This window comes from Marmota marmota, unplaced genomic scaffold (genome assembly GCF_001458135.2).
Source record: "Marmota marmota marmota unplaced genomic scaffold, marMar, whole genome shotgun sequence".
Taxonomy (NCBI): Eukaryota; Metazoa; Chordata; class Mammalia; order Rodentia; family Sciuridae; genus Marmota; species Marmota marmota.
Window position 1 is genome coordinate 2275223 of NW_026000168.1, and position 12314 is coordinate 2287536.

Here is a 12314-nt window from a genome sequence, read left to right on the forward strand (position 1 = left end):
GCCCGCCCCTCTCGAGGTTGCTGCTATTGTTGTAGCTGGGTCTGGGTTTTACTGAGAGCCAGGCTGGGTGGGGGGCGGTGATGAGCTGGTGACAACTGGGAAGACCCCATTTTCTTGCAGCCTTTCAGTATGGTGATGGTTTTAAGTAATTGTCAGGAGAGGTCAGTTTCCTGATGACATTCCAGATTTCCTTTAGCACCTGAAAACTACTTGAATGCTCCTTCTAGGCAGTGGGCACAGTCCTCTGGAGAGTCACCTCAGGACACCCCAATCTGCCTGCAGTTGCTGTAACCAGGCACCAAGCGTTCCCGCCAGAGTCCTGTCGTTCAGTGTTGGACGTCAAGCTACCCTTTAATTATGTAGTCTTACAAATGACCTTTCCAAACACTCTTCCAGTATACATTTCACTGTTTTTTTTTTTTTCTGTGCAGTTTGGATTCTGTGTACAGTAAAATGTCTATCTCGTTCTTCTATCAATTGCTATTTTGCTGTGAAGACAGAGGAAAATCTATTTTAAATTATTCATAAGCTTTAGATAGAAACCTAAGCAAATTAAAATGTAGGCCAATATAGAGGGAAATGATAATGGGCATATAAGTATTTGTAGCTACTGTAGCTTCCATTGGGACAATCATAAAATTAATTTCATACCTTGCACAGTAATTTCAATGGGAACAATTTCTTAGTTCGTGGTCAAACTTGTTTCCAACATTGATGGAGATGAGCACTAGAGGAAGTATTGAATTTGCTTCCTAATTAGCTTTTTCTTATGAAATAGCTTCTTAATAATTTCTCTTCGTGTCCAGTACGTAAAGGTATCTATTCCTTTTAAACTGCATGTGAATTTAATTTATATGCCAATGATGTTTAATGCATTGTCTTGTCTGCATCTCATTACTGTCATTAGTAAGCACTGGAGTACATCTAGCTACAAGGTTAATTGGGACAAATCTGGACTCTTTTCTTCTGTAAATAAGCTATATCTTGGTGGTGAGTTACTCAGGGATGGATGTTAAAGTTACAGTATTTTAAGTCCCTTCCTTTCTCTTGTCATCAAAATCCATCTGAATAGAGTAAGATGTGAGTTTTCTGCCTTTATCATTAGACCTTGAGACCTTAGGGTTTGGGGGAGCTTTTTTGCTTTTTAAAATAGAATCGCCTTCATCTGTGGTCTGTATTCTGCACCCCCCACCTCACCCTTATTTTAAACTGTTCAAACGGATCTTTATTTCAAGGAAGAACCCTTTTAAATCTAGTAAAACGGGTAGGAATTTTCCAAGAAATTTAGATGCCAAAGATTAAATATTTTTTTCACTTTAGTTTTGTTTTTATTTGGTGTGTGTCGGGGGAGGGGGTTAGGTATCCCCCTGTTGCCCAGGCTGGTCTCGAGCTCCTGAGCTCAAGGGTTCTTCCCACCTGAGCCACCCAAGTAGCTGGCACTGTAGCAGTTGCATCCACATAGGGCTCATCATGCTTTTAGATTTAATGTTTGACATTGTCCATGTAAACGACCATTTGGTGTGGGGACTCATGGGATCTACTGGATTTTTTTCCCACTGGCTGGGAAATTCACATTGAAGTTAGGCATTGCTGCATTGAAGTATGAGACTCTGTAGCCAGGCAGGAGTAGAGGACACATTTGGCCTAAATCCTGCCATGGTGTGCTGGAGTTCTGGGACTGCATTGCTAGGCAGCTGAGCCCAGACCCACCTCAGAGTCCTCTCTGCACACTAAACAGCTCAGCACAGGAATAGAATCCAGCACCCTTTCCCACCTGAGGAGACCTTGGACAGCAGAGCACTCTGTCCCTTTGCCAATATTAACCAGCAGAGGCTTGGTCAGCTGTGCTTAGACCACCTGGGGCTGCCAGGTGAAATGGACTGAGGGCTTACTTAGCTTGTGTGAATCAGCTTAGGGGGCCCGAAGCAGAACAACTGGCTAAGACAGTGCTCCATCCATTTCCCCAGGACAAGGTCAGTTTAAGGCTACCTTCACTAGGTTTCTCCTTATAGCAATACTCGGGGTCCTGCTTTAAATTCACTGATTTAAAGAAATATATTTATCAGAATGTTTGATTCCAAGTGATAGATAACAAACCTGAATTAGCTTAATTTAAAATGGGAGTTTATTTCCTCATGAAACTTAAATGATCCTGATGTCAAATGTGGCTGGATTCGGCTAAGCTAAGCATGGAGTCCTTTATCCACTCTGCATCCTGTTCTGGTAGGTTCTCTGTTGGCTTTCTTTTAAGGGAACTTCTTTCACCTCGTGGTGGCAAAGACCACGAATTCAAGGTCTTGATGTTGATAGAGACTTTGGTCATTGATTGGGAGAGACTGTCTTTCTCTCACACAATAAATTCTGATTGGTTTTGCGTGCTTATGTTTCCACTCCAGGGTGACATGCAGCTGGAGTGAGAGCCAGCTTACACCCCACTTTGTATTGCAAGATCTGCAAGATCTGCAAGACCTGCAAAGAACAGCACCCCCGCCCACCACACGCTGATGGAAGAGAAACAGGTTCTGGGAGGAGAAGAGAGGGTCATGGAGAAGCCCCCCACCTTCTGTCAGTGCAGCTTCCTGTTCCAGCCCCAGAACTCGGCACCAGGATGGCCACTTCATTGGATTAGGAACCTTACCACTGGCCTGGAATATTTGTCTTTGGTGACGTTCACTAATGCTGAATTCCGAGTCTTCTCTGCTTCAGAGGAAACATAGTAGATGAGGGCACAGCAACCGCAGCCTTCTCCCTCGCTGAGGTCCTGTCCTCTGCACCCGCCCATCTGACACTGGAAACCAGCTGCAGGAAACATCCAGCCGTCACCTTTGTGCCTCCTGCTTCAGGTCATGCCCTGTCATTCCCAGGCTCTCCTCAGCCTGGGGCCTGGGGGCTTGTGCTGTCTTTAGTGGGGCAGCTGTTGTGCATCTGCCTGTGGCCACGCTGTCCTGCTTTCCCCTCTGCGGGCACCCCGCCCTTCCCCTGAGGTGCCTGTTGAAAACACCGTTGGACCAGCACCAGTTGGGCATCTGCACACCCCCTGACTTTGACGCGCCTGCTTTGTTTCTCACAGCAGATCCTGGGATTCTCCGCCACGTCTCAGCCAGTGTCTCTGACTCCTTCTGAGCAGAGGGAAACTCGGCAGCCCTTCTTCCAACCACCTGCCCCTGGGGAGTGCTCAGTTACCGCCCCCACCCCAGCTGCCCTGGTGCCCTCTGGGTAAGATGGCCTATGCCACATCAGGAGCAGGGCACAGTCACCCTCAGCACTGCTTGCAGTTCCACACTGTGCTCCCCCAGGTCCTCAGGGTGCTGATCTGACTCTGTCCCCCCCCCACCCGCCACAGTTGCCTCCTGGGACAGTGACCCACGACCTGCAGGTGCCACCCTCAGCCATAGCACAAATGCTTGGCACTCATGCCCACTCCTCTAGAGCCGCCAGTTAGAGCTCCCTGCTGGAACCTGTCTGGACAACATCCTGGGCCCAGTGAAGGCACTGGCCCGCGCTCCTGCTCTCTGCCTGTGTGCCTGACCTCAGTGTGTACGCGCAGTACCTGCAGCATCTGTAAGTACAAATAGTTACTCTTTCATGGTGTGGTTGTGTTACTGAGGCTGTGCCCCAAATCCAACCTCCGACAGTGAGGCTGCCCTGAAGGGACCCCAGCTGGAGGATCTCTTTCTGGTGCTTCTCTGTCCTGCCTCTGGTGACAGTAGCTTCCAGCTAAGTGGAGAGAAACTGTTTCATACAAACACTGTGCGCCTTTCCCTCTGGGTTCAACCCAGGAACAGGGCCCAGGAGCCCATTCTTGGAACCCTGCCTTTTTCTTGCCTTTCCTCTCTGTGGCTCTCTCATCCAGGCAGGCTCTGTCTGGAGAGGTGGTCTGTGAGTATCTGTCCCTGTCGTCAGTACTTATAATAAGTGCCATGCCCTGTTGAGGGTATGAAGGTGTTGCACTCAGTCCCCAACTGGGGGCCCCATCACATGTCCCCCAGCTACTGGACATGTGGGCTACAGATGGCTCGCAGCTGTGTCCCTCTGCTCCCTGAACCCCTCTCCCAAGGTTCTGTTCCCAGCATGTGACTGGCTGTACAGGGCCACAGAGACATATAGCTGTGATGGGCCTCCCCAGCTCCAGGATTCCTGGGGTAGAAGTCTGCAGCCACACACACACTGCAGGCCCGCTTTTCTTCTCTCAGTGGGTCTGCTTCCCCATTTCTTCATGGTCTGTGTCCCAGGGGCAAGCTCCAGCAAGCCCTCTCCTGGCACCTTGCTGGATGGCAGAGGATGCTTAGGAAACCCAGAGCGTGCCTGCTAGACCTTCCAGAACGCGCTTTGACAATGGAGGTTGTGTGGTCCTTGGTAGCACAGGGTCTCCGTGCTGCAAGGAGCAGGAGGCAGCAGTGCTGGCTGCCTCACGTGTCCTTCAGGTGCTGTGCTTGGCGCTTGGTTCTTGGTTGTATTGATAGCTGTTTCCCTTGAACATCACGGAGCTCATTAAGCTGGGTCACAAGAGCCTTGCAGGCGGATGTTTCCAAACTCATGAGGAAGTTGAGTTCACAGCATGTTTTTAGGAAAATAATTTGTTTCTAGAAGCATTATGGTGGCTTCATAGTGTTGACTAAGATGCAGAGTACCTCTTGGTGTGTTTTCTAAGAATCCATCTATGATGAGAACCACTATTTCATGATGTGTCATTAATAGTAAATAGGGTTGGATATAATGTATGGTTCTTTTCGTTTACATCCAATCATGATTTGAAAGAATAATTTTCTAAGGCCTGTTTGAACATCTGATGCTGTTGATTTCTGCTGTACAAAACATCCTCATGATGTGTTCTGTCTACAAAAGTTATGGGATTACTGACTGCTTGCTTGCATTTAGGATAGTTTGAGATGGTGTTGTTATTCCAGGAAAAAAAAAAAAAAAAACAGGAAAAGTATGTGGAATTTGGATGTTGTTTGATTTTTCCACCTGGAGGAAAGAACTCAGTCCCCCCAGGATTTGATTTGGGAACAGGCAAGACCAAGGTGAGATGCCTGCCAGTCATGAAGAATTGAGAACCTCCCTTGGCTTTGCTGATAACTTAAAACCACAAACAGGATGAATGTGAGAGAGCAGTTCTGCTTTATTCTGTGCAAGTCAGTTTTTTGCTGTCTGAATTATGAAAAAAGGTTAAAATATTTAGATAAAAATTATAACTCTGATTAAAGATAAAGGTTTGCAGGTTTATACTGTATATATTTATCTCCTTTAATTCCTTCAATCTTTCTTCCCCCAAACAAGGAAGATCTTACAAAGCAGGCCAAGTAACTTACTCTGTTTCAGCCGGTAAAAGTAATTTTTACTGCAGTCTTCTGCTGGCGACAGGCGCCTGACTCTAGGCATGGTAAAGACTAACTACAGAAGACAATGTGGGGTGTGTCAAGTGCAGAGAAAGGTGGTCATGTGAGACACAGCCCTGGACCCAGCAATTCACACACAGGCTGTCTTTATTTGGTTATTAACGCTCCCAAATCAATCCCTCTCCCAAGGATCCTCAAGTGGATCTTGGGCTTGAGCTGACATGGCAAAGCCAGATCTTGGGGGGATTTCCCTCTAAGCTGCAAGAACACTCACCCAAGCAAGTTTATCCACAAATAGTCTAATCAGGCCTGCAAGCAATCAGATCCAGCCAATCAGAAACCGAGCTGCAGGGCAGAAAATCAGAATTTAAATAAAAGTTGCAATTAGAACCCACAGAACTGGAGAGACGCGCGTTTAAGTTCTCAGCGCCAAGAGACAGTAAGAAAATTATCTCCACAGTAGGAATAAGAAGGGTTGGGGAAGGTTTTTGCCTGCTGATAGAATATTGGAAATTATCTTCATCAGTGGCTTAATTGGCTTAATTTTCCTTCAGATGGTAACTTTCAAATGCTTGGTCTTAATTAGCATGGGTAAATGAGAAATGTAGGTGAGTCCCACTTTTCAGTTTTCTTGTTCTCTAGAGATTTCTATTCCTTTCCCTTAAGATAGTGGAAATGGCTGAGGGCTACATTGATTAAAATAAATTATGCTAGTATTTTATAATAGTAAAAATGGAGACAGAATTGACTCATGCCTGTCCATTAAAAATGCAACCCACAAATACCAGAAAGGAGAAAGCCAGTGTAAGCTACACAGGCAAACTGCATATTTACTTTGCTAAGAATTGTAATATTTTAGTATGCTAGATAAAGCATGGTGTTCAACCAGGGTAAAACATCAGATGCACTTTTCGTATTCAATATGGTGCATGAGAGGCAAGCTTAGGACAGCCCCTAACAACCTCACCTTCACCCCAACAAAGAGTTCCTGTCATCTGCAAGTATTTCCCAAACCCAAGAAGAGATCTTGTTTATCCTCATGAACTAAAGCACTTCCAGTTTCCTTTCATGTTACCATTTTCTAAACATTTTACTTATTAACCTCTGATTCAGAAAAATCTTTCAGATGATAGAATTTCCACTAGAAGAACACTAAAGTACAATTGGAATTATTTGGCATAAATGTATTGTATGGTACTATCCAAATTAGAAAAAATACAGTATCCAATATTATTGTGTACCCTAGAGACAAAGCCTTTAAATTGCCTGAAGAAGTTAGATTCACAAATAAAACTTGAGAATGATAATAAAACCAAAGATGTAAGGCTATCTAAAACAAAAATAATTTTTGAAAGTCCACTAATACAGTGCGTGTTTTTTCTTCTGGCAATATATACAAAAACAAAACATAGAAATGCTCCTAGTTTGCTAAAATTCTGCATAAAGGCAATTGCAGTAATTTTGAAAAAAAATATGCACCTTGGGTTAAAATAAAGTAAGATCATCTGATGACTACCTCATTAATATCCAGATTCTAAACATACCCTTCGTTAAGACACATAACTCAATGAATTTTAAAATGTATCTTCATAATGAAATTCACATACCCACTTATAATGGAGTTGGGAAAAACCTGGAAGCATAGGAAGATTGCATTAGTACATGAAAAAGCAAGTTATTAAAATCTGTGAAGATAATGTTTACTAAAAATTGAGTTTTTAGAAATGAATAGACGTATGTATTAAAGAGGTGAACAACAGACAAATGGCATGAGAAGAAAGGAACAGGTGCTGATATTTAATGTGACAGTGAATCTGGGGATTACAGGGACATTCTGTGTTCCTTGTCCTTTTCTGTATTTTGTAAATTTCTAGAACAGATATTCCTTTTTGTAATCAGGTAAAATGTGACAAAAGTAGCACCTTTGTTTGCCTTTCTAAGGAGAAGCAGGACCAACTGGGTTTCGTTTCTTGTAAGATTTCCATTCTGGAAGCGCAGCCCCTTCCATGTAGGCCTGCGGGCACTCAGGCATGGAGATCACAGTTTGCCCTTCCACCTAATGGCAGCTCCCCTTCCAGATTGCTCCCCAAACAAAAACAAGCGATGAACTCCCAATCAGTGATGGTAATTTAATTTCCCTCTCAGCTGTAAGTACTAGAAAACAGCCAGGCAATCAGGGAGCAAAACGTGTTCTCCCAGTTTATTTTTACATCAAGTGATTAGCATTTTCCTGCAGAACACAGGATCTCAAAGTGCCGGCTTTGCTGACCTAACTGAGCAGGACTTCTTAGAAATGGCTTGCAAGTTTCAGGGTCAGACTGGAGAAAAGAGGTTGCCAAGGAGAACCTAGAAAATGCCCTGGGTTCTGGCATAGGTTCTTCACGGCACAGAAAGTTCAGGCTGAACTTCATAAAGGGAAAAACAGCAACTTGGGAGTGGACAGGAGACCCACTGGGTGCCCTTTCAGTGGGGTGTGAGCATTGTCAGTGGACCTTCCCACACTGTGTTATCCAAGTCTCAGGACTGTGCACTTTTGATCTCAAGACTCTGAAGGGCAGAAGTCACGATGAATGGTTTTTATGACGAAACAAATTAATTTTGCCCCTCAGTTGTCTAACGAAGATGCAGTTGATTTCCACTCTGTAGAAAAGCTGAGGCAAACCATCAGCACTCCGGGGTGTGCACATGTGTTGCAGAAAGATCTCCTTTGAATCAGTTTTGATGTTTGGCTGGTTCCCTTGTTAATTGATTACATACTTCCTAACATGTTCATTTCACATTTATATAAAATCATCTACTGTATTTTTTGAAAAATTGTATCTTATGATCTGAAACAGATCAGTATTTTAACAAACAGACCAGAACAAAGGTGGTCCAGACAGCTAGTGAACTGTAGAGGTAACATAGGAGCCTAGTTGTACAAATGACAGTGAAAAATAACAAATTGGACTAAACTGTTGAACACCAAGTTTTTCATGCTGGATGTTACTGACACTTTAACTGTGAGGTCTATGGATTGACTTTAATGTGCAAAAATTATAGATTTTTTAACTCATAAATCCATTCAAATAAAATGCCACTCTTATTTGCATATTGGTGTTAATGCATAAAAGTCATTAAGAATATAAAAGACCTACTTGGAAAAGCCTACTCTAGATCATGGCCACCTTTAATTGCTGCAGAACCTAAGTAGAGCTGGGTTTATCTATTCAGCACTATTGGCATTGTGATGTAATTCTTTGTTGGGGCTGGGGGTGCTGTCCTGTGCATCGCAGGATGTTGAGCAGCACTAGTGGCCTTAACCCACTATATGTCAGCAGCACCCCCTTTCCAGCTGTGACAACCACAGTGTCTCCAGACATTCCCCAGCTGAGAATCATTGAACTAAAGGAAGGAAGGGGGTGGGCTGGGGAGGGGAAGAAGACAAGAAAACTGGGCTGGAGGCATTTTTGACTCGGTGGCATGCTGGACTAGGTGGAGTTCAATGTTCTGAATGCTGCCCTCTTTCCAGTCTGTTCATGATTGAACATTCCTGTCTTGTTTCTTCATTTGTCTTACAAAATGTTCTGTGTACTGATGCTCTGCTCTTTCGGTAAACTGTTCTCGATTAGCACACAAAGAAATTTGAACCAAGAAACCTTTGCTAATATACTCTTAGCCACCAGACTGATGGGCTATTTCAAGTTCCCTGTTTCCTACTCTGATGGATGGAAATGCCTAGAAATGTTAATTTAGAAAGTATGGTGAACTAATAAAATTAACTGCCTTGTATTTGAGGCCCATGTGAGGACTCAGGATGAAATCTAGTGCCATGGTACTTAGAAGTGTAATGCCAGATTCGTGGGACCCCAGTAGACCTCCAGGAGCCGAATCCGATGCAATCACACAAGACTCTTTATTGCAAGCTCGAGCCTGGACTCACAACTGTTTCCTATGCAGCGGTCCTAGGGAGTGAGTCCCAGTCCTTTGTTCAGTGAGATTTTATAGGTTTGGGGGGATAGTCTATGCGTCACAACATCCCACAGCAAATCATTTCACTCTGCGGAAAAAATCAAAACAACAACTCTTAACATTGATTAGCACATTCACTGGCGGGAACAAGTTGGGTAGGGGTGGTGATTAGTTAGTACAAGAGGGGGATTCGTTTGAACTGATTGGTTTAAGCCACGAAGGGAGTACATGCTAAACTACATGGTTTCCCAACATGTTACCAACCACCATAAACTACTGGGTGGGGGTCATCTGGAATTCCAGGTATTTTCCCTGTCTCATGCTGATTAGTGATTGCTAGGGGGTTGCTATGTGTTCTCACCTAGGCAGGGGCACTTGGCACCGCAGATTTCTCCTGTTATTTGCAGACAAACAACTCAGCAGGGTGGGTATGTGCCTAGGAGTGCTCTGTGGGTTTTTCCAAGGACAAGGGTCACGCCCCCTTCCTTGGAGAGGCTTTGCTCTGAGGTAGAGGCTGGTTTCTCAAAAATGGAGTACATCAGTTTCTCAGAAGAAAGCATGTCTAGTCTGTTGGACTAGGTCCAACAGAGATGAGTGTTTTCTAAGCTATTTTTATGTTTTCTGTAGCCAAAGTTCTTCAACTCAGTGGTGATGTCAGAAACCTATGTTGATCTAGATTTATAGTTACTGTTGAAGGAAAGACCCAGCAGAGGTAGGGTGTGGGACATGTTCTTGTTGGGTAACCGCTTGCTTAGCCCTTCATAAGTCACTTGGTAATCCAGTAGCACTGAGTCTTTTTATCAAATGTGGAATGACAAGATGAATAATCAGAGACTTGGCAAGCACGTTGTCCTGTGTCGTCCAACAGGCTGTTTCTGCAGGCATCCTTTGATCCTGGCCATGTGTCTGACAGTGAAGAGACCAAACATGACAGCTGAATGAGGTTCTTGTCCCCAAATTCCTTAAACCCAACAGAGCAGATCTGTTGTTAGAAACAATAGTGAATTGGAAACCAGCACTACAATTATTGAAGAAAGACCTGAATGAGAACTATGAGCACTAAATCATTTTGAGGACATACATTATCTATAAATTCTTACCAGGAATCGTGAGGATTCTGAAGCACTTAAACTTTTAACAGGAAAAGCAGGGATCTGAGCTCTTGTTTTTCTTCTCTTTTCCTCTTTCATTCTTCTAAATGTGGCAAGAGATATTAAAAGGAATTTGTCCCCTTAATAATCCTTTTGAAAACAGAGTGATTTCCATGTCAGTAGACAGTTGTTAGCTACTCCCAGAACAAAGTTCTTACAAGATAATGGTGTTACTTGTATGCCGTGAACTACATAGATTCATTGTCTAGGGCTCATGGCATATCTGAGAATTCGCCTGTAGAAAGGATGAGTGGGAAACTGTGATGCTCTGAAGGAGAGAGCTGACCTTCCTATTGGAGTCAGCTGGGGGAATGCTCATGAACATCTGAGCAACCGTTCTCACATCCGGATCCTTCACACTCAACATTTTTCAGGTAGAATTTATTCAAGGTTGTCCAAGACCAGATGAATGATGATGGAATAGAACTTTCCATTTTGCTTAAAAGGTGTATGCAGAAAAGTAACTGATGGTCTGTGAATAGATTATTATGGTCAAAAACTACTTGCATCACAGGTATCTTCTGGTCTTACAAGGAGTATAGATCACTGGCCAGCAGAGTGGATTTCTGAAGAATTTAAACTATGGGCAGACCGAGAAGATGACTGGGAAAGCCTTCTAATGTCTGATTTTATACTAAGAAGACACAGCACTCAGAATCTACAGGGGCAGATGGGATTTTCTGCATTCCGGGTTAACGTTCCGCACATAACTGGGTCATCTGCTCATTCCCTTGTTCACCTTGCCTTGTGATTTATTAGTTTCTATGCACTGGTATTTGTATGGAGTTTTGAGGTTTTCAGGTATATATTTTTTCATCTTTTCTCACTTAGGCAAAGCCCTGAACATACTTCTAGTGATACAAGTGTAAGAACTCATAAAAGTTAATCCTCCTAGAAATGTAAAAGAAATCTCTATGAGCAATACAAATTGGAAAATAATGGCCTTTAAGTACTCGTTGGATGTCTTGCTTTCAGTGTCAACTTCAACAACATCTTTGTCAAAGGCTGTGATTTAGACATGAATTGTCCCCCAAAGGTTCACATGATAAAGGCTTGGCTCCAGGTATACAGAGGTGGGGCTTTGGGGAAGAGATTGGATCATGAGGGCTCTGACCAGATCAATGTATTGTCATTCATGAAGTCATGGCTGAATAGACTAATGGGGGAAGGATGAAACTGAGGAGGTGGGACTTAGTTGAAGGGAATGGGATCTTGGGGAGTATTTCTTGTCCCTCACCTCTCTGTCTTTGCTTTCTGGCCACTATTTGATGAACAGCCTCTCCCCCATGCGCTCCCACTGCCATTGATGTTCTGTCTTGCCTCAGGCCAAAAGAAATGGAGCCAGCAACTATGAAGTGAAACCTTGACACCATGTACCAAAGTAAATCTTTATGCCTTTAAGCTGCTTCTGTCAGGTATTTTGTTACAGTGAGGAAAGACCACATGGGTAATCATAGAATCCTATGCCAGTCAAAGGATTAAAATACTGATATTTTAAGTCATTTTTATTTTTAAACACTAGCAGAGAATAATCAGAAAATAAAATTCTAAATAAATAACAATTTTATACCATGTATGATACTATAAATACTGGAAAGGGAATCTGAGAAATTATCACTTTGAAAATGGTAAAATATTACTCAGAGAAATTAAAGAAAAAATAAAGAATGCAGAGATTAATTTTGGTTCATGAGTCAAAAGACTTCATGTTTTAAGATATCAATTCTCCAATTGCTGTATATATTGGATGCAGTTCATCAATGGGTCAGCAAGCTTTTTGTGGAAATTCACAAGTTGATTCTAAAATTCACATGGAAATGCAAAGGGCCTAGAATAGGCAAGAGTTTCTTTTAAAGTCATATGGCTAAATTAA